At 51.6% G+C, this 6,831-nt stretch overlaps 1 pseudogene across 1 annotated transcript; it reads right to left on the reverse strand.

Moving 5' to 3' along the window:
• Nucleotides 1–2,536: 2,536 nt before the first annotated feature.
• LOC308640102 (olfactory receptor 9S13-like) lies at nt 2,537–3,580 on the reverse strand (annotated as a pseudogene). The gene has a single exon. The product of its transcript is annotated as an olfactory receptor 9S13-like (transcript).
• Nucleotides 3,581–6,831: the final 3,251 nt, after the last annotated feature.

Here is a 6,831-nt window from a genome sequence, read left to right on the forward strand (position 1 = left end):
TAACCCTGTTTTGGAAATCCTTGCTCACACAGTCAGAGGTTGTGCTAGCCACACACATGCACATGTTCACCTTTCACAGGTGTCATCCTATGACTCTCTGGGCATTCATTCATTCACTGAAGACATGGGATGCTAGTTCTCTGTATCTTTCCTCCTCCAAACCATTTTCTGTCGACACCCACGATGATGCCCAGTATACATTCTGTCCTTCTAAGAAGTTTCTTAACCTTAGCTATAAAATTTCCCATCTTTGTTATATTACCCACTCATTCTCATGGTCATGCATTTGACTTGTTTTTTAATAAAAAAAAAAAATTTCCACCTACCAAATCAAACTCAAACTTCCTCATTATATCCGACCACAAAAACCAACCAGTCTAGTCCACTGCTTAGTTGCTCCAGCTGCCACAGTTAGTCAACTCCATTTCTACCTACAGTTTCATTGATTCCACCATGTTCTTTCACTGTTGGTCCCTTTACCTTCTTGTTCAATTTTTCATTCGTTCAGTATGCTGATCCATAAATACAGTCTTTCTCTTGCACATATCTTCAACTTATTCTTCTAGCTCACAGTCTAATGGCTAAATTTGCCTTGCATAACCCCAACTCTGGATGAACTTAGTCATATGCCTTCTTACTCATATAGGTAAAAACAGTGAGAAAAAGCTCATACAACAGGGCTCACTGGTTTAATTTCAAGTTTCTGATAGGAGGTTATTAGTTGGGCTCTTAGCACTATCAGACAGTCCAACATTTTGTCTCCTATTAGTAAGTTTTCTGTCTTTTCAAGTCAAGCGTTGCAAATATTATCCTCTCTTCTTAACCTTTGAGGCTACTTTTTTTTCACGTCCATACTTAAAAACCTATAGTTCTAACTCAGACACAAATTAAAAAATAATAAACCATCACACAAAATATCCTATTTTCCCACATATCTTTGAAAATTTTCATATTTTCATTTTTATCTCTTAGTACAACTAAAGAAGTTACCCTCTTCCTACATGTAGTCTTGTACCTCTCTGGTTAAATTTGTTCTTAAGTAAAAAGAACACAGAATTATTTTAAGGGGCAGTATTTAGTAACAACCAAAATGTCCATGGTCAGTAGGCGGATGAGTGAATGACCATGTCAGTACTGTATGCAGTGGTTCCTAACTCTCTGATGGTGTGAGTTACCCTTTCACTGCTCTGCTCTCCCTTCCTGGACATGTTGAAGGATTTAGGTGACCCTCAGCACTGGCTCCTGTGAGATGATTTTTCCCATCCTGAAGCTGATGTGAGCCTTCTGAGCATGCTTAGGTAGGCCAGGCCGAACTGTGACCTGTAGGTGACAAGTATTGGATGCAGTGCAGCCTGTGATGTTTCCAACCTACCTTGGGCTTACGGGGTGTCATCCCATTGCAACTGAGGAACATCTGTAATGGCATCATGTACGGTGGACAGCCAAGGGCTCCGTTACAGGCAGCTGGACATGGGTGAGCAGCAGTGGTCAAACAGAAGACGAACTGTGCATACCTCTCCATGGAAAGTACTTTATCTTCACAGAACTTTCCATGGAGAGGAGCTTGTGTCACCCAGATCCTGAAAATGTGGTTAGTCAGGATAAGGCTAACCCGGAGGGTGAGGACAGGCAGGTGGCGTGAGCGGTACCTTCTCTTGACCTGCAGATGTTGAACTTGCTGAGTTTAGATGAAACTTGTGTATTTTCCCTTGAAATTAGTGTTTCTATTGTGCATGTACAGACATATGTGCATATACCAGGAGGGATAAGTCCTGCTCTGCATCCATGTGCACACACACTGCGTGTATATGATGTATACAGTTATGGTCACACACACAGTGCAGCTTTTTACTTTCTCCCAGGTCCATCCTGAGGCTAGGAAGGGGCTGCCGGTCCCAGGGCCATGCTGTCTGTGCCCATGCTGTGATGCCCAGGAGCCTAGGCAAGCTCTGCCCCAAGAGAAGCCACCCCAAAGCTCAGACACCCTGCAGCTCCTTTGCACACAGGCTCTCTTTGTCAGACTGGGCCACTCACAGCCAAACCTGCTCCACCTGATGCCAGACTCGCTCTGCGGGATGGCTTGGTTGTGGATCTTTAAACAGTTATTATTTTAGTAGCTCCTTGGCACTGGTGTGGAAGATGGGCTGAGGGAGCGGGCAGGCAGACCCTTTACTCACATCACGGGAGGCCACCGGCCAGCCAGGCTTTGCGTCTGGGTGAAAGCTGGGCTAGTGAGATAACACATTTTTGTCTGACAACTTTAATCAGGATGCACAATATCTATCCTCTGACCAACTAAAGCCTGGGAAATGGCCCAGAGATGCAAAGGAGGAGGCAGAAGGTAAGGCCCTGCTAGGCGCTCAGGGGTGGTGCCCACCCAGGCTTCTTGTGGTCAGGCTGTCGGTCCTCCTCAGAGTTCTGCATGGTGCCCATGACTAGCCTTCTCCATCCATGCATCTCACACGCAGTAAACATCTGGTCCATGAAATGCTCTAAGGACGTTGGCGAACATGTGCCCAACACCTTCAGGTGCATTTTGAAGTAGGGAACAGTTGGAGGATCAGAGATCTCCATGGAGCCCTTCAGTCCAGCTCCATGGACACTGTCACCAGAACTTTCTTCACATGGCGATGTGCCTCTGTCCCAGCCTCTGCAGGGCGTCCTTCACGTCCTTGTTCCACAGGCTGTAGAAGAGGGGGTTGAGCATCGGGATGACCAGGGTGTAGAAGACAGAGACCACCTTGCCCTGCTCCATGGACCCCACAGCTCCTGGCTGGGCGTACATCACAAATAGTGTTCCATAAAATAAGGACACAGCTGTCAGGTGGGAGCCACAGGTGGAGAAGAGCTTGTGCCGCCCAGATCCTGAGCGCATCCTGAGGATGGTCACTGCGATGTAGCCATAGGAGACCAGGACCACGAGAGTGGTGCCCACAATGATGAAACCACAGATGCCGAACATGACCAGATCGTTGAGAGCCGTGTTGGCACAGGCCAGCCGGAGCGGGGGGGGGGGGGGCGTCACAGAAGAAGTGGTTGATGCGGTTAGAGCTGCAGAAGGGCAGCTGGAAGGTGAGGCTGTTCTGTACCATGGAGTTGAGGCAGCCTCCACAGTAGGTGCCCAGCACCAGGCGAGAGCATGTCTTGGAGCACATGGTCACAGGGTACTGCAGGGGGCTGCAGATGGCCATGAAGCAGTCATAGGCCATCACAGCCAAGAGGAAAGCCTCAGTGGCTTCTTCTCCTTAGCCAGTAAGGAGAAGAACAGCTGGGTGGCACATCCCCTAAAGCTGATGGCCTTGGAGGAGAGGAAGTTGGCCAGGGCACTGGGGGTGATGACGGAGGAGTAGCAGAGGTCCAGGAAGGACAGGTTCTTGAGGAAGAAGTACATGGGGGAGTGCAGGCGGGCATCCAGGGTGATGACCACGATCATGGGGATGTTTCCCAGGACGGTCACCACATACAGGGACAGGAAGACAGCAAAGAGCAGAGCTTGAATCTCCACCCCTCCTCTAAAGCCCTCCAGCACAAACTCCTGCAAGGGCAGTGCTGAGAGGTTTCCGTTTCTGAGGGTCAGCATGGCCCTGCGCTGGGACAGCAGGCACAGAGGACAGTGGAGGCCGTGAGACTGAGCAGGTTACGGGACCGTGGTCACGTCTTTTGTGGAGGACAGAGACGTGTCAGTGCCATGCTGCACACTGAACCAGAGAATTCTTGAACGCCCCCTTGGTGGTGCCCACACTGACCGCACAGCTTGTCCTTGTGATGAGCTGAAAACACTTGGAATGCCCACCCCAAGGCCAAGGTCACTGACTCACGGGGGAAGAGGGACAGAGCAGAGCTGTCCAGCTTGGTGAGGACGCAGGGCCATCCCTGGGCCCAGTGGAATGAGCAGCTGGCCACGGGGTAGGGAGGGTGCCCATCTGCTGGGGAGCTGGAAGACTGACTGGGTGTGATAGGATGGCCTGTCCTCCCCACTGTCCCTGGCCCACTGTGCACAGGTGGTCCTGAGCCAGCAGCGTCCCTGGCCCCTGGGAGCTGGTGGAAATGCAGGAGCCGCAGCCCCAGCCTGCAGACTCGGAGCCTGTGCTTAGCAAGGGGCAGCCAGCGGGTGCTCAGGCCAAGGCTCACAGGCCCTGCCCAGCCACCAGGGTGCAGGGCAGGGTGTGGGCAGGGGAGTGGTCTCTGCCTCCCTGCTGGGGCAAGGCCTGAGTGCCTACTGCATGCACAGCCCTGCTGCCTGCTCGATCAAGGCCAGCGTCTGGTCCTGGCAGGCTGAGCAGGTGGTGTGCTGCCCTTGCCTGTCCAGGTGAGGGTTAGGACCGCGGCTGTGCTTCCAGGGTCCCTGTGCTCCTGAGCCAGGTCTGTGCTGGAGACGGGCGGCGGGTGCCCCGCCCCTTGTCCTCTGCGGCTCAGCTGCGACCTCCCGAGCAGTGAGTGAGGTGGCGGGCAGTAGCAGGTCCAGTGAGGCTCTGGGCCCAGGCTGTGTGTGTAGCAGCTCCCAGCTTTGTGAAGTGCAGGGGCCCCACGTCAGCCTCCTCTCCTGTCCTGCCAGCTGGGCAGCGTGTTAAGGCACCTTCACTTGGGGTCACTGTGTACCTGGCAGGGCTGGTACTTGGGCCTCCAGTGGCCAATTAGTGAGGCTCTGGGCCTCTGCAGTGCCTGGACTCCAACTCCCTGGGCCCCCAAGCTGCAGGGCTGTGGCCAATCTGTGTGTCATCACCATCTCCTCCCAGTGGGGCGGCAGGAAGACTGAATCATCAGGGACTCCCTTGAGGGATGCAGCAGAGACAACTCCTAGGGACCTCGTGTCCAGGGCCCCTTGTAAGAGCTGCTGCCCTGGGCTGGGGCTAATGTGACCTCCTGACCCACAGCCCTCCCCTCCTGCTCCATCCTGGCCATGGTGTGCGGGCGGTGAAGTGGGAACCCTGCCCTGGGAGGCCGGCAGCCCGCTCTGCCCTGACTGGGACTGTTCCTGCACAGGCCCTGTGACTCCGCGGTTTATCACCCCTGAGCACAGTTAGGAAGTTGGAGCAGATCACCTCTAAGTCTCCTTTCTCATTTCTTTGTGTTTTTTCCCCATTTGTTTTACAACTCACGTCTTCCCCTCCTCCTCCCCCTCCTCTTCCTCCTCCCCCTTCTCCTCCTCCTCCTCCTCCTCCTTCTCCTCCTCCTCTTCCTCCTCCTCCTCCTCCTCTTCCTCCTCCTCCTCTTCCTCCTCCTCCTCTTCCTCCTCCTCCTTCTCCTCCTCCTCTTCCTCCTCCTCTTCCTCCTCCTCCTTCTCCTCTTCCTCCTCTTCCTCCTCCTCCTCCTCCTCCTCCTCCTCCTCCTCCTCCTCCTCCTCCTCCTCCTCCCTCTCTCTCTTTCTCTCAAAATCAAAACAAATTCTTGAATCAAACTCCAACAGTTGAGGCGGTTACCATAAAAAAATTTCATACCCTCTTTGAAAGAAAATAAAGCAAGCATCAATCCACATATATTTTGAATTTGCTTCTTCACAAGTGTTCACATGGATTACCTCTCACTTTAAACAAACCCCGAGATATTTGAATTCTTTCATTGATTTTTATGTGTTACTCATCTATTATATATATACCTTTGAGTGTCCCAACTGAACAATGTTATCAAACCAAGAACATCAGGGGTATCAAATCCCAAATCACTGTAAAATACAGCCTGTTCTATTAGGAAAAAAAAAATAGGGAGACTGAGTAATCTAACTCTTTAAGAAAAAAATCATTCTAATTAAAGGAAAATTTGTCAAGTACACACCATTCATTCTAAGACAGCAGTAGTCCCCTGTCTTAGCGTATTTCTGACATGCTGTGAGAACCGGGTCTGCATTTCTGGGCACTAGGGTACAGCAGGCCTTTTCTTATCAGGCCTTTGATCTCCCGGGGTTCACTCCAGTGTTTTAGGTTTCCCCTCCTTGTGGATATTAGTACTTGGGCAAATATCATTTGTCTGTCAAAAATTATTGCCTCCTAACCTTGTCTTTGACGGCCTTCAAATTTCCACATCTGTGGTTTAGTCTAATGCATCTGGCTACCCAGCACCACTGACTGCAAAAGTGGCATCAGTGACCTTGTGCTGTCAATGACTGAGAGACAATGAGAGCTCAAGACGTACTTGTGAATGTTTTAATTTTTATCCCATTTTATTTGGATCAATTTCATGCAATCTCAGTAGAATATCCAGCGTGAGAGACAGTTTTTTCCTTTATTTTTTATTTCCCTTTATTATTTATTTTCACAGTGGCCTAGTAGTTTGTTTTATTGCTTTTCTGATTATAAAGCCTCTTATTAGAGTTGAGGACTCAGAGTCATCTCTGGGCCCAGCAGAAGGGCAGGGGCCATGCCAGTGCCAATCACTGCTCCTTTTATAAGACCTCCAAGCTCCTCTCCAGAGGGGTGCAGGGGTTCAGGGGTGCTGCGCAGGAGAAGGACTCACTGCTTCTTGGTGGTGCAGCGCGCGTGGGCTGGTGGGAGCCTTCCCGTGGCCCCACCTCAGGACCTTGCTGGCTCCGGGTTGAAGTTTCTCGTCCCCTTTTTGGCAGCCACTGGTGCACACGCAGGGCATGTTGAGCTGCTGGGCTTTCTACAGTGTTCACACTCTTGTGTCAGCACCATTTCCAAGGTGGCGGAAGCACGTGGTGGCCAGAGTGTCTGGAAGCAGCTGGCACCACTGCGGGACTCAGTGCTCTTGGGCCACGCTGAGCCGTGGCACCAGGCTGCCATGCTGGGCCGCGGAAGCCGCCTTTTCCCAATCACTGCACACTCGATTGGACAGTTCTGATAGGCTGTCTGGGGAGGTAAGGGCCTGGTGCCTGCA

Source organism: Spermophilus citellus (genome assembly GCF_964194105.1).
Source record: "Spermophilus citellus genome assembly, contig: SCAFFOLD_122, whole genome shotgun sequence".
Lineage (NCBI taxonomy): Eukaryota > Metazoa > Chordata > Mammalia > Rodentia > Sciuridae > Spermophilus > Spermophilus citellus.